Genomic DNA, 23717 nt, shown 5'->3' with positions numbered 1-23717 from the left:
AAATCAATTTGACAAATGGACAAAATGATGAGGCCTCATCTGGAGTACTGTGTCCAGTTTTGGGCCCCACACTTCAAGAAGGATGTGGATAAATTGGAGAGAGTCCAGCGAAGGGCAACAAAAATGATTAGGGGACTGGAACACATGAGTTATGAGGAGAGGCTGAGGGAGCTGGGATTGTTTAGCCTGCAGAAGAGAAGAATGAGGGGGGATTTGATAGCTGCTTTCAACTACCTGAAAGGGGGTTCCAAAGAGGATGGCTCTAGACTGTTCTCAATGGTAGCAGATGACAGAACAAGGAGTAATGGTCTCAAGTTGCAGTGGGGGAGGTTTAGATTGGATATTAGGAAAAACTTTTTCACTAAGAGGGTGGTGAAACACTGGAATGCGTTACCTAGGGAGGTGGTAGAATCTCCTTCCTTAGAGGTTTTTAAGGTCAGGCTTGACAAAGCCCTGGCTGGGATGATTTAACTGGGAATTGGTCCTGCTTCGAGCAGGGGGTTGGACTAGATGACCTTCTGGGGTCCCTTCCAACCCTGATATTCTAGGATTCTATGATTCTATGTCAGCACATACTCAGTTTTGACAAATACAATACACACACACTGGAGAGAATAATATGAATTGTTCATACATCTTAAAAGGTTCTAAATTAACTACATCAACCCAGCAAAGGGACTGGGTATCACTGTAGACAGCTCAATGTGCAGCAATGGCTAAAAAACCCCAGTGTTTTATGTAATGGAATAAAGAATAATAAGGAAAATAGCATTATTGTATCTTACAAAGGATTCTGCAGAATTAGAGAGGGCAGAGAAGAGTAATGAGACTGACTAGGGGCCTGAATAAAGTCTCCGATGAAGAGACTGCAAAGACCAGGATTGTTACCCTATAGGAGGATACAATAAAAGTAAACAAAACAATGCGTGACCTAGAGAGGAAGGTTGGGAGCTTTTATTCACCCTCTCTCATGATACCTGAGCAAGGGGACAGCCAGTGAAACTAAAAAGTGGGCATGGAGAATGAGGGCATTCAGCACAAACACCTGACGGCATTTTGTCAGATTGATTTGCAGACCACCTTTACATAGTCATATTCTGATCACATGCCACAGAGATCTCACTATTCTTTCAGCAGGAATAACATTCCTCCAGAGAACAATTTACAGTGCTATGGGAAGTGGAAATACTCCCACAGAGCAACACTTTGGACACAAGGCCCTTGTGTGCATTTCCAAGGGCCTTATGAGAAGTTCTATTTTATTTAAACCCACACTCCTTGCTTCAAAAAGCATCTCCCCCTCTACAGTTTATATGCTCCAATTGTCAATTACTATACCATTGGTTTGTATGGAACTGTCTCAATTATACATTGAAACCTACTGTCATAAGGGGGAGAGCGTATGAGTAAGGAGACCTGTGAAAGAAACTACTTTCAGAGAATTCCAGTGCCACTCTCTCCCTTTCCTCACAAAATTGACCTGCAAAGGAAAACAAGGCACTTGTACCTTCTTTCCACTTTAAGGTCGATACAGAAGACTAAGGTTGCATTTGGTTTTGTTTTAAGCTAGAAGTTTTTTTTAAAAAACATAAGATATTTAGGTCTTGCCTGTCCTGGAAGGCTCTATTGTTACTAGAGAAGTAGCGAAACAATGACATCATAAGAACCAAGAAACTGGAAGCTGAACAACCAAGAGGAAAAAGGCTTTTAGTTCATCTGCCCAAAATTCTAGTTTGTTTTTTTGTTAAGGCCTATTTAATTTAAACTCCAAATGAAGTTTTGGGAGAAAAGATGCTTTTGTTAAAGATTCAACACCCCCAAAAGTTCAATTAAGCTTTGAGAATTCACAATGTACATGTCTTGAGATGTCCCAGAAGTCTTCCAGGAAATCCATGAAACACCAGAGTTGATATTCCAGATATTTTTAAGGTAAAAAACAGAAATAATCACCTGCCCCCAAAAAACCCAACACAAAACAAAGCTTTTCAGGTTTTGGTTAGCCATAATAAAGGGACCAAGGGGAAAAAAAAAAAAGCCTCATATCCAGGATTTTAAAAATACTTTCCAGTGTATCTTTCAAAACCAAGCATTTTATCTTCCACACACCAGCGGTTTTGAGATGTACAATTGGGATTAAAACGTCGGCACTAACACAAGACATCCTTTGTTAAACAGTTATGTGGAAAAAGAAGTGTAGTGTCCTCTATCCTCTACCTCCATGAGCCTCCGAATGCTCTCCCTGCCAAAGTGCCTGTTTGGCAATGTAACCTGTGTACAGCGAGACCTGTTCCAATGCTTTCTGGTCAAAGCCCTCATCTGACACTTAAGGGATCCTGTGTTTTATGTAATGGAATAAAGAACAATAAGGAAAATAGCATTATTGTATCTTACAAAGGATTCTGCAGAATTAGAGAGGGCAGAGAAGAGTAATGAGACTGACTAGGGGCCTGAATAAAGTCTCCGATAAAGAGACTGCAAAGACCAGGATTGTTACCCTATAGGAGGATACAATAAAAGTAAACAAAACAATGCATGACCTAGAGAGGAAGGTTGGGAGCTTTTATTCACCCTCTCTCATGATACCTGAGCAAGGGGTCAGCCAGTGAAACTAAAAAGTGGCAAATTCAAAACTAATCACAAGAAGCGCAATGGACAATTAGCCTGTAGAACTGATCATAACAGGACATTACGGAGGCCAAGAGCTTGATAAAATTAAAAAAAATTAGACATTTATTACGGTAATGAGAATATCCAAAGTTGTTATAGCAAATATTAAACATACAGATTAGTTTTGGAAAGGAACTAAAACCTCATTTCAGGACATGAGTCAATTGCTAATTGAGAAGGTTAGGAAAATCTTGCCAGAACTGCCTACTGCAGAGTTTCTCACACCTTGCTTAGAAACATCTGGTATAAGCTACTGCTAGAGAAAAGACACCGGACTAGCTGGATCACTGACTGATCTAATCCAGACTGACAAAATTGCTATGTCCTTATCATGGTACTAGGTCAGAAGCTTCTGCACCCAAATCAATGTTTTAGAAACCAGGAACTTTTTGGAATAAAAATCACAGCATGTGGTAAGACAGAGAAAGCCGAATAAAGTGGTTCATGATATGGCAAACACACATTTTATAAAAATGTGCACATAAGTTAAAGTGTAAGTTAAAGGTGACCTGCAAATCAACTCGGCAAAGTTGCATCAACTTTAACAATACAATATACTGAATGCCCCCATTAGCCAGGCTACAAGAATGGGGGTATTCAGAATATTAATCACTTGAAAAGCTTTCGTTTTAGGTCCCATGATCTAAGAAGAAATTTAAATTAAACAAAAAACCCCAAACCAAAAACTATAAGACTTTGCAAAACTGTGCAATGTACTTTTTAAAAAGTCACTTACCTGACCCCTTGTAGGCCGGCTCCATGCTCCAGCAGGATCCCTGGGTGATGTGACATCACCAGCATGGTACATGCTGGGGCGTTACATCGGAGCGGGAGCCGGAAGCCCTAGTGGGGCTGGACATCATGGGACCTAAGAAAAAAAGATAGTAAGTGTTCTGGTTATGTACTGAATGCCCTCTTCTGTTTAGCCTGGAGAATGAGGGCATTCAGCACAAACACCTGATGGCATTTTGTCAGATTGATTTGCAGACCACCTTTACATAGTCATATTCTGATCACATGCCACAGAGATCTCACTATTCTTTCAGCAGGAATAACATTCCTCCAGAGAACAATTTACAGTGCTATGGAAAGTGGAAATACTCCCACAGAGCAACACTTTGGACACAAGGCCCTTGTGTGCATTTCCAAGGGCCTTATGAGAAGTTCTATTTTATTTAAACCCACACTCCTTGCTTCAAAAAGCATCTCCCCCTCTACAGTTTATATGCTCCAATTGTCAATTACTATACCATTGGTTTGTATGGAACTGTTTCAATTATACATTGAAACCTACTGTCATAAGGGGGAGAGCGTATGAGTAAGGAGACCTGTGAAAGAAACTACTTTCAGAGAATTCCAGTGCCACTCTCTCCCTTTCCTCACCTGCCCCCAAAAAATAATCACCTGCCCCCAAAAAACCCAACACAAAACAAAGCTTTTCAGGTTTTGGTTAGCCATAATAAAGGGACCAAGGGGAAAAAAAAAAAAGCCTCATATCCAGGATTTTAAAAATACTTTCCAGTGTATCTTTCAAAACCAAGCATTTTATCTTCCACACACCAGCGGTTTTGAGATGTACAATTGGGATTAAAACGTCGGCACTAACACAAGACATCCTTTGTTAAACAGTTATGTGGAAAAAGAAGTGTAGTGTCCTCTATCCTCTACCTCCATGAGCCTCCGAATGCTCTCCCTGCCAAAGTGCCTGTTTGGCAATGTAACTGTACATTGCCCTGTGTACAGCGAGACCTGTTCCAATGCTTTCTGGTCAAAGCCCTCATCTGACACTTAAGGGATCCTGCTGACAAAAGCAACAGAATGAAAGTCGTAATTGTACTGTCACACTCTGTGCTTCACTGAAGGGAGGTGACACATCCCCAGGGTACAATCTGAACTGTGGAATCACTAGCTCGGAACTCTCTAGCTCGGGACACCTCTTACGCTGCTTGGCGAGTGAAAAGCAGTTCCTCCAGGCTTTTCTCTCACACAGCCATCAGCATATAAAGGCACATCCAGGAAAGTTACATGAATGTTCTCCCAGCCACTCGTGAACTCTATACAGGAAGATACTCCGATTAACTAGTCCATCACTCCATCAAAGGGTAATGGATATGCACCAGCCTTTGTTAACCTGAGTAGAGATTCCCCAAATACTTCCGTCAAAGCACACTGGTTTAAATAAAATATTAAAACAGGTTTATTAACTATAGAAAGATAGATTTTAAGTGATTATAACTGGTAAAGGCATAAAAGTCAGAATTGGTTACAAAAGGAACTAAAATAATGTTGCAATCTAATTCCTAAACATAACCAAGGATATTCAACAGGCTGTCTCCTTCCAGCCTGGGACCACCCCTCCCAGCTCAATGATGCTCCCCTTTTGTCTTTTAAATGCTAATGCTGCCGTGAGGAGAGATGGGGAAGGAGAGGTAATGAAAAAGCCATTGTCTTTTATTTTATACCTTCCTACTCTCCTGAAGGAATACCCTCCTGCTGGGGTGCAAGACATACAGTCTGTGGTATACGTGAGATGTGAAGTGTACCTCTGGTGAATTGCAAATTTCTTGCTTATACCTTCTATGTATGTGCTGTTTGGAGAACGACATGTAAGGCCTCGGTCTACAGTCCTCTGTTATCTCTAAGGAGCTAGTCTGTGGGCATTTTCCAGGACTTTCAATATGTTTCAGTAACAAACATATAGCAAAATCTCATAACTCCATATACAACATTAATGCAGAAATGTTATGGGACAATGATGTTCAGCAAATTATGACTTTTCAAATGATGACTTATGAGGCATGCTTTGTACAAAATATCATATAAAAGGGGTGAATTTGAGGTTACAGGGTGTTACTTGGGTACAGGGTGTCAAAGGAGGCTGTTCTACATTTCCTACAAATCCCTCCTTCCATCTGCAAAATGAACACTGGGTGCTAATTAACAACATTTATTGAATTCAAAACTCCAGAATCATGAAACTCAAGTCCACCAAGAGTGATTCTGTTCTCCTATCTGCAGACCTAACTTAACTTTCTTTATTGATTCTCTCTTCAAAACAATGCTGGATAGATGTTACAAAGAATTGACCATTTAGGAGGGAAAATGTTCCTTTTTTGGATCCACTTCATGAAACAGTACTGGGATAAGAAGAAAAGAAAAAACTGCCAGGCCAGGTTTTCTAAGGACCCTAGAACTCGATGTCACTTGAGCAACGAACTTTGGATTACATAAAACAAATGCATACATGTGGTCCTTGATTTCAGTGTTCCGGAGGATAATTCTCACAGGGTAGCCCAGGGTCTCATACCCACCACAACAGCCCTATGATTATTCCTGGTGTTCTCAGATATCAACCATATTCACAGGCACATTTAGTAACATTAAATATCTTTTGTTTCTGGCAGTGCCCACAATGCATTAGGCAATTTCCAGATGCTATGAAAGGACTGTCCTTTCCGGAAGGGCTCACAATCTAAATAACAGATTTAATCTGTGGCATGGAACTAGAGACAGAGCTGTAGGAAAGTTATACCTCCTTCAGGCTCAGATTAGAGCCACTCTCTCCACATCAACAGAATTTACAGATGAATGGAGCCTGAAGGACTCCAGACTCTTCAAGAATTACACCCCCCAACCAGTGAATTCAATGGGAACTGCTGGGCGGCTGGCACTTTTGAAAGTCCAGCCATTTATTTAGGGTTTTAAATATGGATTTGGGGCCCTATATTTAGGGCACCCATTTTTGAAAATCTTGGACTGATTAATTCTCAAAAATGCCTGGGAGATCGGCTGCAAGCGAGTGAGTAAGCAAACAACAAAGCAAGTATAGTACAACTCAAAACGTACTTTGTTTATTCCACTTCTTCAGAATATACTAGTGAGTACTATGGAATATGTTTTGCACACAATGAAGTTTATCACTGAATTTTTGGTGGAAAGTAAGGTCAGACCACTGGTGTGCAAGAGTGACTTATGAAATGCACAGATTAGTAAAATGTCAATTAGCCAAACTTTATGGTACATTTCAGATGCTCTAAAAAAGATTTTTAGTGATTTACTAATCTTTGTAATTAAACATCAGAGAATCTTTTTAACATCAGGAATAATTTCCCCTTTAACCTAAAAACAGAGCCATGTTGCAGGCTGCATTTCATACACTGAAAATTTCAAAAATTCTATTCTGGAGTCCATTAAACCACCAGTAAAGCTTCCGGATTAATTTGAGACAACCCAAAATCCTCCCGGCAAAGATGTCACAGATACCAAAAACCTCCTTCCTCTGTCCCTTTTCCCCCCTCTCAACTTATCATCAGATGAAACTCGCACAGTGAAACTTTGCTTGCTCCACTCCCAGCTCTGCACACTAAATCACAGACCTCAATCTTGGTGCAAAAAAGGTTATTAACGATGGCTCACCTTGATCATCACTACAAAAGTCCCCCCTCCCCCCCAGTTCTCCTGGTGGTAATAGCTCACCTTAAGTGATCACTCTCGTTACAGTATGTATGGTAACATCCATTGTTTCATGTTCTCTATGTATATAAATCTCCCCACTGTCTTTTCCAATGAATGCATCCAATGAAGTGAGCTGTAGCTCACGAAAGCTTATGCTCAAATAAATTTATTAGTCTCTAAGGTGCCACAAGTACTCCTTTTCTTTTTGCGAATACAGACTAACACGGCTGCTACTCTGAAACCTATAATTTTAGGTTATTGCAAATCCACCTTTGCCTTTACTGAATTTTAGGAGATATTTACAATTCTTTTCCATATACAAATGCTTGGAGATCAACAGCTTATGTATTTAGGTCTTTGATTGTCTGTTTTATTAAATGAAGTGTTCATGCTAATTAAACAAATTCCTAAAAAACCTTTATTCCAGTAAGTGATACGCACAAAAAGCTGCAAGGAGAATCCCTCTTTCTTGCTCACCTCCAGGCCCAATTACAGACTATGAAATGCACTTTTAGAAATGGAGGTTCTTCAAGATGTGTGGTCCCTATCTGTATTCTATGCACACCATGCACCTGAGTCTGGAAATTTTTAGAAAGCAGTGTCCAAAGGTCTGTATGTGTGCAATTGTTCTCCTCGTGCTCCAAACAAAAAATATAAAGGCCAGTATGGAATGACACCGCTCCAGTTCCTTTCCTTACTATGAATCTGGCTATGATCCACAGCAGAGGACACGTAGAGGAATACAGATTGGGACCACACATCTCGAAGAACCTCCAGTTACAGGTAAGTAACCACCATTTCTTCTTTGAATCATGGTCCCTATGTGTATTCCACACATGAGAGATTAGTAAGCAGCAGTCAACAGGAAGTGCGTATGAGGATGCAAAGTTATGGCTGTCTGTAATACCATCGTCCCCACAGCTGTATCTGTATTAGAAGACTGGACCAAAGCGTAGTGTCTTGTGAAGTTGCATAAGGAGCTCCAGCTAGCTGCCCTCCGTATATCTAGTAAAGGTATGTCTCGCAAAGACGCCATAGAGGTTGCTTGCACTCTGGTGAAGTGGGCTTTCATTGCCTCTGGGCAAGGTGGGGATATGAGTTCGTTGCTAACAAAGGATGATGCAGCCCGAGATCCATTTAGAATCTTTGCACAGATAGAGCTTGATCTCTCAATCTCTGCTATGGAAATAAAAAGTCTAAGTTTCTTTCCAATTACTTTTGTTCTCAGTAGATAAATGTCCTGTGTCCACTGGACATCTAGGGAGTGAAGTCTCCTCTCTCATCAGGGGTCTGCAGCTTTGGAAAAAATACTAGTAAGTGGACAGTTTGATTCATATGAAACTCTCAAATCACTTTAGGAGTGAATTTTGGGTGGAAGCAAAGAAAGACATTCTCTTTATGAAAAATGGTAAACGGCTGATCTGCTACGAGCGCTCCCAGCTCATTCAGCCTTCTGGCTGATTTGATAGCAACTAGAAAGGCAACGTTCATTGAGAGATCAAACATAGAGCAGATGGCTAATGGTTTGAAAGGAGGTTTGATGAGAAGCAAAAGAGCGAAGTTGAGGTCCCAGGGAGGTGTTGGAAACTCCACCAGTGGAAAAGATCTGAGAAGCCCGTTCAAGAATCTAGTCGTCGTAGGATGAGCAAAGATAGTGTGGTCCTTGATAGGATGAAAAGTGCTGATTGCTGCCCAATGAACCTGTAGGGAACTGACAGAAAAATCCAATGTCTTAATGGTGAGTAGGTAATCAAGGATAGCTGGATTCCAGCAGACTCTGGAGATGACTGGCGTTATCGTAATCAAGAAGAGAAATGCTTCCATTTGGCTGAATCCTGGTAGAATACTTCCTGCTATGGTTGAGGATGGATTGAACACTACTGAACATGTGTGCTCTACATCTGATGTCCATCCAAATACCAGGCCTTGAGTTGTAGTGGTGCTGGGTTGGGATGCTTGACTGTGCTGTTGTGTTGCACCAGCAAATCCAGAAATGGTCGGATGTTGATGGGCAGACACGTTGAAATCCTCATGAGGTCCAAGAACCAGAACTGCCTTGGGCCAAGTTGGGCTCGATGAGGATTACTTGAGCCCTGTCATGATGGATCTTTCACAGGACTTGTGGTATCAGTGGGATGGAAGGCATATGTGAGGTGATCCATCCAGGGTAACAGAAGGGTGTCCCCTTCAAGTCTCAGCCCAGAGCCACTCTGGAGCAGTACAGAGTGAGTTTTCTGTTCCCTGGTGACGCAAAGAGATTACAGGATGATGTTCCCCCTTGGTTGAAGAGATTGTTGAGAATGGAATCATGACTCTCCCATTCGTGGTCTGTTGAAAAACATCTGCTGAGTGTGTCTACTAGGGACTTGTGCATGCCTGGCTGGTATACTGTGTGATGGTGAACCCCATAAGGCTTTATGGAAATATGCTTCTGAATGTGTATATGACATAACTGGAATATGTTTTATGCTACATATGCCATGAAACATATCTATGTAAAGGTTATGATCTACTGAACATATTCATCCTCTTTGTATGCATGTGTCATTGTTGTATTCAAAGTTATGAATATTGGCTGTATACTTGTTTGATTTTAAATAACCTTAGTAAGGCATTTGGTCAGCTTCTTTAGAAGGGAATTTAAGTGCCAAGTCAAGAAGCACTTAACGGACAATGGATCTTGGAAGGCTCCAATCCACGTAAGAAGTCTACATGAGGACATTAAAGGTGGCATGTGAACCATGGCTGTTACCTGTAAGTTCTGAGTCATTCATGGACAGGTGACTTGCCCATGTGACTCCAAAACTCCATCTTGTAGCTGGACTTGAGGGGGAAAGGAGTCCAGGAGAGCTGGCTGTATTTCAAGGAATCCCTATTGAGGTTACAGGGACAAACCATCCCGATGTGTCGAAAGAATAGTAAATATGGCAGGAGACCAGCTTGGCTTAACGGTGAAATCCTTGCGGATCTTAAGCATAAAAAAGAAGCTTACAAGAAGTGGAAGATTGGACAGATGACCAGGGAAGAGTATAAAAATATTGCTCGGGCATGTAGGAATGAAATCAGGAGGGCCAAATCACACCTGGAGCTGCAGATAGCTAGAGATGTTAAGGGTAACAAGAGGGGTTTCTTCAGATATGTTGGCAACAAGAAGGAAGCCAAGGAAAAGTGTGGGCCCCTTACTGAATGAGGGAAGCAACCTAGTGACAGAGGATGTGGAAAAAGCTAATGTACTCAATGCTTTCTTTGCCTCTGTCTTCACTAACAAGGTCAGCTCCCAGACTGCTGCGCTGGGCAACACAGCATGGGGAGTAGGTGGCCAGCCCATTGTGGAGAAAGAGGTGGTTAGGGACTATTTAGAAAAGCTGGACATGCACAAATCCATGGGGCTGGACGCGTTGCATCCGAGAGTGCTAAAGGAATTGGCGGCTGTGATTGCAGAGCCATTGGCCATTATCTTTGAAAACTCGTGGCAAACGGGGCAAGTGCAGATGGAGCCTGACAAATGGTATAACAAGGGTGCACAAGGCCTGATGCGATATAGATATTCAGGCCTGTCTGTAAAGGCCTATACTTTAAAAATTTAGGTATATATTTATCATTTAGTTAGTTATAGAGGTACAAAACAAGAATCAAAATCACAGTCTGCCTGTTTACAGACCTTCTCTTACTATGATAGTCTAAGGCCTTGTTCTTAGGCTAAGGCCTTTGGCTAAGCAGCAGAGGCAGCCATAAATTGGAAAGCGTACGGTCATGTCCTCACCAGTCACATTGGAATAAGGTGCTATTGGGCTGTTAGGCATTATCAGGACAGGATTGTATTCCTATCACCACCAGATAAAGATAGTTAAAGAAAACTTTGTTTGATAGCATCCTGTCTGACAAGAACTTACTTATCAATAGCTAGGGTGTGAAATCCTCATTTCTGTGTTGTTCTATCACTGTAGTCTCCACTTCCCTATTGTTTGTCTGTATAATCTCTGTCTGGTTCTGTGACTTTTTCTGTCTGCTCTATAATTTTGTTGGGTGTAAACCAATTAAGGTGGTGGGATCTAATTTGTTAGATATTCATATTACAATATGTTAGGATTGGTTAGTTAAATTTCAGTAAAATGAGTGGTTAAGATATAGCTAAGCAGAACTCAAGTTTTACTATATAGTCTGCAGTCAAACAGGAAGTAAGGGGGGGGGATTGGAATCATGTTTTGCTCGGGTGGGGGAAAGGGGAACGGGAATGGGAACAGGGACACAGGTCAGGCTCTGTGGTGTCAGAGCTGGGAAGGGGGACACTGAGGAAGGAAACTGGAATCATTGCTTGCTGGAAGTTCACCCAATAAACATCAAATTGTTTGCACCTTTGGACTTCAGGTATTGTTGCTCTCTGTTCATGCCAGAAGGACCAGGGAAGTAAGAGGGTGAAGGAATAAGCCCTCTAACAAGGCCATGTGGTCATGGAGGAAAAGTTAAGACTTGACTGAGGGTGACCTGTTTTATTAGATCACTTAAGATGTGGAATCTCTCTGTGGGAAGACAGGCTATTGCTGTAGTCAAGTCCAGGGTTGCTCTTATGAAGTCTATGGACATCACAGGGTTCAAAGTAGACTTTCTGTGGAAAGATAGACCAAGTAGGAACGCTGTCACCGAGCAGACTTTCCTACTGGATCTGCCAGTCAGGAACCAGTCACTGAGATATGGAAAGACTGTGAAATTATTTAATCTTATCCAAGCTGCCAATTCTGAAAGGACTTTTGTGAAGACCCTGGGTGTGGTAGTGTGACCCTAGGCACCCCTATATTCACACCCTACACACTACTGCAATGATATTTGTACAAAATATGCCTTATTAGGTATCTTTTAGAAACTAAGACCAGATGTTAAAGATTGCAGGAAGAGACCATTTACCCTGTAAAACTGCAGCAGGAAGTATCACAATGGAACACACTAGGGGAATACTTTAATCAAAATGAAGTCAGCCCGGAGGAAACAGGAGACTGAACCTCAGGGAATCAACTGACCCTTGAAACCAAGGCAGATATAACCAAGGCAATATAAGAACACATGAAGACTTGTGATTATCCTTCACCTGTGCAGAAAAGGAAAACCAGCACCTTAGACTCTGGATCCTGGCTAAAAGTTAGTCAACTACTGCTGGAAAAAAGAATGGTGAGGAAACTGTCTTGAATAAAGAGTATATCTTTAGTTAGGTCTTAGCCTTTAGAAAGCATATTTTTATCTTTTGTTTGTTTGTAACCCTTTATCTTTACTCCTTATATACCTGGTATCACTTAACCTATGATTTCTTTAATAAATTTGTTTTACTTTTACTATAAAACAATGCACTGCTGTGTTTGAAGAGAAGGATATGTTTACTCCACTTAAGCTAATAAACTGTAATGTACTGACTCTTTGAAAGAGCAGCAAACTTTATATCTTCTGTAAGTATACAGTAATAAAGGCTCTGCAATGGCTGGAGTTCACTGATTGTTACCTGCTAGGCAAGGTTTAGGCAGGGAGAGCCTTGAGGAGTTTGCTGGCGAGGAAGACAGATTGGTGTGGCTGGGAGCTAACACAAAATCTAATCTCCAGCAAAGTTCACTCTTGCTGAGGCAAAGAGGTAACAGAGTAGCTAACAATTCTAGGTATCTACAGCAGTATGTTATGCAAAGCTAGCCCAGATGGAAAGAGTCTGAACTGGAAGCAGTCCTTCCAAAGAGGAATCTGAGGAACCTTCTGTGGGATGGGTGAATGTCGATAGGAAAGTACGCGTCTTTAATGTCAAGGGCCATGAACAAAGTGCTCCCTTTCAGAGGGGTGATTATTGATGCCAGTGTGGAATTTTAATTTTTGGTTGAATACATTTTGTTGGTGAAGATCAAGAATCGGTATCCATCCATTGGACTTCTTGAGGACCAAGAAATATGGGGAATAGAACCCCTTCCCTTGATATTGAGGGGGCATTGGTTCTATGACCTTTTTCTGGAGAAGAGAATTTACCTCTTGAAGAAGAATCTCCTTGTGATAAAGTGGTCCCTGAAAAGGGGCCAGGAAGAGGGTTTGTGGCAAGTAGGTGAGATTAAACTCAATAATGTACCCTTAGTGGATGACGTCTAGTCCCATATGTCTGTAGTTATTTTTGCCAAGCTGAGAGCAAAGAGGGTAAGGCAGCTTCCAAAGGCATGAGGGACAACGAGGTATGCCATCAATGTCGGTACGCAGTCCTTGAACATATCATCAGAAGAACCCCTTGGATGGTGGGTGAAGTTGTGGTGGTAGAAGACGCCATCTATCTTTAAGTCCTTTGCTTCTTACATGTGGGGTCATATGGGCATTGATGATAGAACACCTGAGGAAATTGTGGTTTGGGCCTATAGGGTTGCTTGTGATGTTTCCTCTTTAAGGTCAGGGCATAAATGCCCAGGGAGCAGAGGGCTGTTCTCAAGTCTTTCTGAATGTGTCAAGAAACAATCGGTCTTCTCATTAAGCAAGTAAGACTCATGAAAGGGAAGGTCCTTGATGGTATTCTGGAGCATTTTAGGGAACCATGCAACCATGACTCATGCCTTTTGACTACAGCTCTAGTGACGGCTCTGCGGGCAGTATCAGTTGTGTTTACTACCACTTGAAGTGATGTCTTGGCCAGCAGCCTGCCTTCATCAATAAGGGTTTGGAACTGGGCCTTGTTTTCCTGGGGAAGTCTGTTTTAAAGTCTGCGAACAGGATGGATAAAAATCAATGATTTTTTAAAAAAAAAAATAAATCAGTCTTTTTGATAAAATGCTTTTTGAGGAAAAAACCTATCTAAAGATAGTTTTAATTAAAATACATTATAGCTCAAAGATATATAATCATGGAATAGGGATTATAAATTCAAATTCTATGGTATGGGACAATATATTCATATAATGTTTAAGAAAAGTTTTGTAAATGAGTTCCAATAGTTCATTGATTAGGGACCCAATTTTATGGGATTCCAGGGGCTTCTGTATAGATTATTTAGGTTAACCTTTCTATCTACTCAATCAGACTCAGTGTTCAGTCTAGAAGATACCATCAGAGATGCTTAGTTTTGCAGTTCTCAAACTGTGGATTTGCATCTCCAGAGATAATATGTTTGTTAACAGCAAAAATGTTTTAAAATAAATAAATATCTAGAGGTGAGAAATAACAGACCTCAACCCTGCTGTCCCTCTGCAAATTTGTGTACACAGAGTCAACCCCTTACCTCTCTCTAAAAGTGCAAAGTTTCAAAAAGTTCAATGAATAGAAGATTGTTAGGGGCGGAATAGATATGGACAAGGAGAAGAAGTCTGGAGATAAATGTGAGAAGGGAGGGACAGGCAGTAGCAACAAAAGTGAAACTGTTTGAGCAGCATATTCCAAAAGTCTTGAGGTCTTTCTGAGTGTAGCCTTCATTGATCTGAGAACTACCATACCATTCTCTCACTAGAAGGAAAAACCTATAATGGCAGCAGGCCGTAAAAGAGACCCAGTCTGGGAATCATAGAATATCAGGGTTGGAAGGGACCTCAGGAGGTCATCTAGTCAAACCCCCTGCTCAAAGTAGGACCAATCCCAACTAAATCTTTTAATGAATATTTTAATGAAGTTCCTCTACCTGTGGGTAAGACAGGCATGCGTGCAAAATGCAAACAGTGCAACGAAGAAATGCAAGGGCTGCTTGCCTGAATGAAAAAACATCATGAGAAATGTTCTTTCTCAGGAGGAAGCTGCGTTGAAGATGATGAAAGGAACATGTCTAAACATGCAGATTCTTCAGGTTGGTAAACTTTTTTATTTCACACTTCTTTCTTAAGGACTGCCTGTCTTCCTTCTGGACTACTCTTGAATTCTCATGTTTGAGCAAAAAAATATAGTTGTTACTCTCTGGTACTATCATTTTAGATGCAGTTGTGATAAAAAAAATAAATAGCTGAAATAGGCAGATTTTCCCGTTTACAATTTCACCTTGAAAGTAGTACTGAGTGTCAGTGAAGCCAATGAGTAATACTAAATGAGCAGTATGGTAATAATAATTAAATAACTGCATTGACTTATTTTGTTTAGGAGAATCCATCCTCAACATACAGGATTCTGAAGACTATCCGCCTGCAAGATCACCATCATTTTCTAAAAAAAAAGAAAAGGAGTACTTGTGGCACCTTAGAGACTAACCAATTTATTTGAGCATGAGCTTTCGTGAGCTACAGCTCACTTCATCGGATGCATACCGTGGAAACTGCAGCAGACTTTATATACACACAGAGAATATGAAACAATACCTCCTCCCACCCCATTGTCCTGCTGGTAATAGCTTATCTAAAGTGATCATCAAGTTGGGCCATTTCCAGCACAAATCCAGGTTTTCTCACCCTCCACCCCCCCACACAAATTCACTCTCCTGCTGGTGATAGCCCATCCAAAGCCTATCACCAGCAGGAGAGTGAATTTGTGTGGGGGGGTGGAGGGTGAGAAAACCTGGATTTGTGCTGGAAATGGCCCAACTTGATGATCACTTTAGATAAGCTATTACCAGCAGGACAGTGGGGTGGGAGGAGGTATTGTTTCATATTCTCTGTGTGTATATAAAGTCTGCTGCAGTTTTCACGGTATGCATCCGATGAAGTGAGCTGTAGCTCACGAAAGCTCATGCTCAAATAAATTGGTTAGTCTCTAAGGTGCCACAAGTACTCCTTTTCTTTTTGCGAATACAGACTAACACGGCTGTTACTCTGAAACCTGTCATCATTTTCTATAGTTTCCTGGTTATCTGCCAATGATAGTGTTTCAGTCACATTATGTATGTCACAGACCTGTAGCAAAAAGGAAAAAAAAAATCTCCATCATCCAGAAACAACCATAGATAAGTTTGTGATCAGAACCAGCAGATTACAAAAAGAGGTAATCAATGAAAAAATTGCCTGGTTTCTTTATGCAATGAACTCTCCTTTCTGTCTGGAGAAACACTTCATTAACATGGTTCAATCATTAAGACCAGGACACAGCTCACCCAACAGAGCAGATGTCACAGGCAAATTGCTGGTTACAGTATATGAAAGAGAAATTGAGCAGCGTGCAAAAGGTCTAGAGGGTAAAATTGTTAACCTGAGTCTCGATGGGTGGAGAAACGTCCACACGATCCTGTTGTATGTGCTTGTGTGATACCAGAAGAAGGGTATGGTCTTCCTTACAGAAACAACTGATACACCAGGAAATGCACACATAGCAGAATACTTACAAGTAGTAGCAGTAAAAGCAATAAACTGAAAAAAAATTCAAATGTCTAGTATGGAGCTTGGTCACAGACTATGCTGCAAATGTATCCAAAATGAGAAGAAATTACTTAGAAGAGAGTATCGAGCCAATAACATACAGCTGCAGTGCTCATTTGGTGCACCTCCTAGCCAAAGACTTCAGTGTTCCAGAAATAAAGGCTAATGTTGTTGAAACTGCAAAATACTTCCACAACAACCACTTTGCAGGAGCTACCCTGAAAAAAGTGGGAGGAACCAAGCTAACTCTCCTGCAAGATGTGCGATGGAACTCAGTACTGAACTGTTTTGAGCAGTATATCAAGAAATGGCCTAATCTAATGACAGTTTGTGAACAAAATTGTGAAAAAATAGATGGCACTGTCACAGCCAAAGTTCTCAGTATTGGGCTTAAGAGAAATGTTGAACACATGCTGGAGTACACTGAAGCTATTTCTGTAGCCTTGAACAAAATGCAGGGAAATAGCTGTTTTACTGCTGACACTGTTGAAATTTGGAAGGAACTGAGTGAGATCTTAAAGAGAGAGAGAAATATGCAATGACAGAGTTAAATTACAAGCATTAAAAAAAACAAATGGGACAAGCACCACCTCCAGCTCATTTTCTTGCAAATATTCTCAATATTCGCTACCAGGGTCAAACCTTAACTGCTGAAGAAGAGGAGTTGGCTATGACATGGACATCCAGCAATCAACTCTCCATAATGCCTACTATAATAAACTTCAGAGCTAAGGGTGAACCGTTCAAGAAATATATGTTTGCTGATGAGGTTTTAAAGAAAGTCACAGCAGTGAACTGGTGGAAGTCACTTAAGCACTTGGATTCAGACACTGTTGAAGTGGTAATCTCACTTTTAACAACAGTAGCTTCTTCTGCCGGTGTAGAAAGAATATTTTCTTCCTTTGGACTAATTCATTCCAAATTGAGAAATCATTTGGGACCTGAAAAAGCAGGAAAGCTTGTTTTTCTTTTCCAGATTATGAACAAACAGGAAAATGAGGGTGAAGACGACTGAGTTAGGTGCAGAAGCCAATATTTTAAGTTTCTAATGTTGACTTACCTGACATAGTCTATTTAATTTTTGGTGGTTTTTTTTTTTAATTTCATCTATTTTACTTTAAAACAATTTTAATAAAAACAAACCTGATTTTAAAAATCTTGAATGTTTAACTAAATTTAAAAATTCATATGCTTGTTTTCTTAAAATATAATATGTTTGCTGTTGAAGAAAAAAAATTCAGAATACATAATGTTGTTTTAGTTAAATAAAACAATTTACATGTCTGTCTGGTGATGTTCTCCTTCTAATACAGCATGGCAAGAAAATCCTCCAAATATTAATGATTAACCTGTTGAATTGGAGATAGTTCACCTCCCAATGACTTCATAAATATCTGCTTCAATTACCTTTGGTAAATGGAATAACCAATCAGTCATTTTCTGATATAGCTGTAAAACTAATCTGAAAAGTTTTCAAAATAAAATCACTTTAAAAATGTATAGTGTGTACCTTCTAAAAATGTAACCTATATCTATCTCTGAGTTGTGAAGAATATGTATTACGGTTATAACAACCAACAAGAATGTACTTTTATGTAGAAATCCATGATTAAATTGAGTCTTCCTGACTAGTAATTTAAATCATGATTTAAATCAAATCCACCATCTGCAAATTTGACATAATTCAGGAAATCATATTTTGCTAACTCCTCCTGGTACTTAACTCTGAACTGGAGATTAGCCAAAAAGAATGATTTCCTACCCAAGAGGTCGAGGTGTTTACCGCCCTTGTTGGGGGAGTCTTGGAGTACTACACCCTAGACCTTTCTCTAGCCACTTGCTCTACTAAGGAGTGTGGCTGATGAGTGGGGGGGGGGGGGGGGGGAAACCTCTGCCCCTTTAGCTGGCATGAAATATCATTTCTCAGCTCTCCTTGGGGTAGGGGCACAAGAGGCAGGGGTATGCCACACTGATCTAGCAGGGCCCAAAATGGTTTGGCTAACTGGAAGGGCCACTCTCAAGGGGCCAGAGGATGTCCAATAGGTCCTGTTGCATATCCTGGACCTCTCTAACAGATATCTGCAGCTCAGTTGCCACCCTCTTTAACAACTCCTGATACGGCTTGTGGTCATCAAGTAGAAAAGGAGATGATGAAGCAACTGCCTCATCTGACGAGGACGACGACATACCTGTCGGAACTGGTTCAATCAGCTCGACCTCATCCACCATGCATTCTGACAAAGCCAGCTGGTATTAGCTGGGAGAGGAGGATCAGTGAGATTCCTGCACAGATCCTGGGTGCTTACTGTAAAGATCCCAAAGGCCCCAGGGCAACCAGTAAGGATCAACCAGAGAAGGAGTGGGCCAAGGCATCAGGTACCAGCAGTCCCCTGGGTAGTCATATTCAGAAGGAGGTGGACGGTTCCAATACCTTCTTTGGTCTCCGACCAGGCTGGTTTCCCCTGCGGGTGGGAAGCCTCCTCTGGAGTGTCAGATTCACTTGATGAAATGATAGGCTCCTCTTATGCTGGTGGTACTGACAGTACTGATGGGAGGATGGTTGCGGACATAGTCATTGGGGATGCTCTTCACCTCAGGGTGGCTTTCCTAGACATAGGGATGTCTTTATGAAGAGCCCAGCCTGATAGAAGGGGAGACTGTGGGTATGACAGAGCAAATATATTCTCCAGTGAGGTAAAGGCTTCAGTCTTCCTTTTGGTTTGGGGAGCCCCTTAGGAGGGTATTGGCAGATGCTGGTCATTCAAGGGTCTAGTGTTCAGGGGATCCCACAATGGAGCTGTCGGATGGTGTCCCAGCATTGATCTCCCAGATGGAACCGCTAGGTACTGCTCATTAGATTTGTGGAATGGAGATGGAGCCAGTACCGTCACATCCTTCTTCCTTTGGCCAATCCTTTTTGGACAGAAGGTTTATGTAGACCTAATTCTTAAGGACCCACACACAAGGACTCACCTGACTGACTGAGATGGGAAGGGGTCGTTTCTTGTAGAGGCAGATCTGGACAGAGATCTATCCTTATGCCTATATTCTTGTAGTGCAAAAGCACTGTTAAGGAATTGGACTTAATTTTTCTTGTCATGATTATAATGGGAGATTGAAATGCTATTGTAAATTAAGGTTTTAACTACTTCTCCTGTTAACCACAAGACTGGTTACACTATGTATTCCTGGAGAGGACACATACGAAGGGGTTACTACTCACCTTGTGCAGTAACTGCAGTTCTTCGAGTTGTGTCCATATGGGTGCACCACTTCTGGTGTGCATGTGTGTCACTCTGAACTTTAGGGTACAAACGTGGAGACCTGCATGAAAGACCCCCAGAGCTTATTTCTACCAGCTTAGGTTAAAAGCTCCCCAGGCACAAATTCTCCCTTGTACCTTGGGTTTAAGTAACGCTGCCACCACCAAGTGATTTAACAACCAACCAGGGAAGAGGACCACTTGGAGTTCCTCTTCCCCCAGCAATCCCCCCAAGCCCTTACACCCCCTTTCCTGGGGAGGCTTGAGAATAACATCCTAACCAATTGGTTACAAAATGATCAAAGACCCAAACCACTGGGTCTTGGAACAATGGAAAAAATCAGTCAGGTTCTTAAAAGAAGGATTTTATTTAAAGAAAAAGTAAAAGAATCACCTCTGTAAAATCAGGATGGTAAATACTTTACAGAGTAATCAGATTCAAAACAGAGGATTCCCCTCTGGGCAAAACTTTAAAGTTACAAAAAAACCTGGATAAGCCTCCCTCTAGCAAAGGGAAAATTCACAAGTTGAAAACAAAAAGGTAATCTAACGCACCTTGCCTTATTTACTTACACTTTTTGTAATATCAGAGACTTGTCCAGGATGGTTTATAGGAGGAGGTTTTTTTGACCTGATGCTTCTCTGCTTTCCCCAGAGAACACACCAACAAAGCCTTTCTCCCCCCCACCAAGATTTGAAAGTATCTTCTTTCCCCATTGGTCCCTTTGGTCAGGTTATTTGAGCTTCTTAACCCCTTACAGGTAAGGAGGAATTCTAGGCTACCATCAGCTGTATGGTTATGACATGCCCCCCAAATCACAGACGGTGTTGGACAGCCTGTACCACACTGGTTGGGATTTCTTCCTGGAGTGCTAGGAGAAAGAGTTAATAAGTTAATAATGCACCTCTAGAGATACTACTGATTATATAAAAAATAACACTATGTTCCACATTTCAAGAACGATTTTAACCAGTTGATGCTGGGGAACTTTCATGGGAGAGTGCATCAGCCACTTTGTTAGAAGCTCCTGAAATGTGTTGTATTTCAAAATCAAAATCTTGGAGAGCTAAACTCCACCAAATAAGTTTTTTGTTGTTGTCCTTGATGGTATGAAGCCACTTCAGCGCAGCATGGTCTGTTTGCAGGTGGAAACGCCATCCCCAAACGTATGGGTGTAGCTTTTCCAGAGCATACACAATGGCATAACATTCCTTTTTGCTGATTGTGCAGGGACTTTCCCTCTCAGACAGTTTCTTGCTGAGAAATACGACAGGATGGAATTCTTGATCCGGTCCTTCCTGCATTAAAACTGCTCCCACACCACGCTCGGACGCACCTGTGGTTACTAGGAACGGTTTGTCAAAGTCTGGGGCCCTTAGCACAGGGTCAGACATGAGTGTCACTTTAAGCTGATTAAAGACCTTCTGACACTCTTCAGTCCACTGAACTGCATTTGGCTGTTTCTTTTTGGTTACGTCTGTCAGTGGGGCGGCGATTTGGCAGTAGTGCGGTACAAATCACCTGTAATATCCGGCCAAGCCTAAGAAGGATTGGACCTGTTTCTTTGACTTCGGGACAGGCCACTTTGGATACCATCCACTTTGGCCTTTAGGGGGTTGATAGTTCCTTGACCCACTTGGTGTCCAAGGTAAGTCACTCTGTTTAGGCCTATTTGACACTTCTTAGCCTTAACAGTTAGTCCTGCCTCCCTTATGAGCTCCAAGACTTTTTTTTTTTTTTTTTTTTTAAGATGCTCCAGGTGTTCTGCCCATGAATCAGAAAAAATTACCACACTGTCAAGGTAGGCGACTGCATATTCTCCCAATCCCACTAGGAGACCATCTACAAGTTTTTGGAAGGTGGAGGGTGCATTTCGCAGCCCAAAAAGGAGCACATTAAATTCATACAGCCCTACATGGATGATGAGGGCTAACTTTTCCTTGGCGGATTCATCCAGTGGTACTTGCCAGTACTCCTTGGTTAAGTCTAAGGTAGAGATGAACTGGGCACGTCCCAGTTTCTCCAATAGTTCATCTGTGTGTGGCATTGGATAGTTGTCTGGGTGAGTTACAGAATTTAGCTTATGGTAGTCCACGCAAAAACGTATCTCCCCATTGGGTTTGGGAACTAGAACCCTGCCAACAACTGCAACAACCGTAGTGGATCCATTCCCAGAGGCCCAGCCAAAGCCAGTCCCAGAACCGGAACTGGCAAAGCAACCAGCACCAGAACCATTGCCAGCTCTGAGTCCAGCGCTTGCAAATCCGTCTACAACTTCAACACCAAAGGGCACCACCGAGCCTGCACTGGCAGCAGCAGCAGATAACCCTACACAAGAGACTCAATCAGAGCCTGAAATACCACATAGTGCACCCTCGGAGAACGGTTCACTGCTAACGAAACCTGCTCCATCACCTGAATCGCTTCCAAAGGGACCAAGCCCAGGTCCACAATCCAGTGAGGAAGTGATGCCTCCAGCATCAAGGGAACAGTTTCAGGCCAAACAGGAAGCAGATGAAAGCCTCCAGGGAGCTTGGACAGTGGCAAGGAGCAACCGACCACCTCTCAGCTCTTCTAATTGATCCTGGTTTGTTGTAGAAAGAGGACTTTTATACAAAGAAAGTCTTTCTGGTGGGCGCCAGGAAGACTGGCATCCTCAGAGACAGTTGGTAGTTCCAACTAAGTATCGGGTAAAACTATTAAGATTAGCCCATGATCATCCTAGTGGCCATGCTGGGGTGAACAAAACCAAAGACCGTTTGGGGAAGTCCTTCCACTGGGAGGGAAGGGGCAAGGATGTTTCTACCTATGTCCGGTCTTGTGAGGTATGCCGAAGAGTGGGAAAACCTCAAGACCAGGTCAAAGCCTGTTGAGACTTGTGCCGTTTTGGACAAAAACACTGGTAGACGAATGGACTGGTTAAGATGAAATTTCAATTTTACCCTAGGTAAGAATTCAGGGCATGGGCATAAAGAAACCTTGTCCTTGAAGAACACTGTAAAGGGGGACCTACCATCAAGGCCCCAATTTCTCCAACCCTATGGGCCAACGTGATAACTACTAAAAATGTCATCTTCATAGATGAGTTATGCGCGTTGCCACTGGTTCAAATAGATGACTTGAGAGATATTTAAGTACCACGCTGAGGTCCCAAGTTGGAGTGAGGTCCTAATCTGGGGAGTAGAGATTCCCAAAACCCTTAATAAACCTTAATGACATAGGATGAGTAAATATGTATACCCTTTCTACTGGAGGATCAAATGCTGATATTGTGGCCAACTGAACCTTAGTCAAGATGACAACCCTGATTTCTTTAGCTCCAACAGGTAATCCAGGATGACATAGCAATATGGATTCAGGCACAAGTCGGTGACAATGACACCAATGGTAGCGCATCAGATCTCTGCAGGTAAGTTATTTGGGTTGACTCCTTTTTACTGTTCAGTAACACCTGCTGCACTTCTGAAGAGCAGGAAGATTCTAACCCTGTGAACCAGTGATAAACCATGCTCTGAGGCAGAGAACCCCTACGATGGGGTGAAACACATGATCTGTACCCTGGGAGAGGAGATGGGAAAAGGTCAGAAGTTTGAATGGCAACTGGATGCACAGGTGGTGTAGGTAAGAGTGCCAAGCATATCTCGGCCAGCTCGGTACTGTAAGGATATCCATAGCTTTGTCTTGACTGATCTTGTTCATCACCCTTAGTATTAGCTGTGTTGGAGGAAAGTCATAGAGCAGACCCTTCATCCAAGGGTGGTGGCTAGACATCCTCTTGAGCAGGATAGAGGACACTTCTTGTTCTTGGACATGGAAAAGAAATCCACCTGTGCAAATCCCCACCTTTGGAAACTCTGAAAGTCCAACTCCCATTCGTAGTCCTAGGAGATGCGCCTACTGAGAACGTCCGCTGTGGTGTTCTGAATGCCTGGGAGACAGACAGCTGAAAAATTGGATCTGATGGGTTATACACCAGTTCCACAGCTTCATAGTTCTGGCACACAGGGAGGGGGCATCTTGCTCCTCCCTGTTTGTTGATATAGAACATGCAGGTCACATTGTC

At 41.9% G+C, this 23717-nt stretch overlaps 1 protein-coding gene across 7 annotated transcripts in view; it reads right to left on the bottom strand.

Moving 5' to 3' along the window:
• USP4 (ubiquitin specific peptidase 4) overlaps positions 1 to 23717 on the bottom strand; it is a 97837-nt gene that overhangs the window by 27362 nt on the left and 46758 nt on the right. The window contains exons 14-15 of one of the 7 annotated variants that reach the window (XR_013636064.1): positions 3404 to 3535; positions 462 to 2333 (exon numbers count right to left, since the gene is read on the bottom strand). The exons of the other annotated variants lie outside the window; for them this stretch is intronic. The gene's annotated coding sequence lies outside the window, so the exon portion shown is untranslated. Of the gene's footprint in view, positions 1 to 461; positions 2334 to 3403; positions 3536 to 23717 lie in introns of those variants that run through there. 7 annotated transcript variants of the gene reach the window in all.

This window comes from Lepidochelys kempii, chromosome 7, assembly GCF_965140285.1.
Source record: "Lepidochelys kempii isolate rLepKem1 chromosome 7, rLepKem1.hap1, whole genome shotgun sequence".
In the NCBI taxonomy this organism is placed as follows: domain Eukaryota; kingdom Metazoa; phylum Chordata; order Testudines; family Cheloniidae; genus Lepidochelys; species Lepidochelys kempii.
This window is presented reverse-complemented; position numbering and strand designations above follow the sequence as displayed.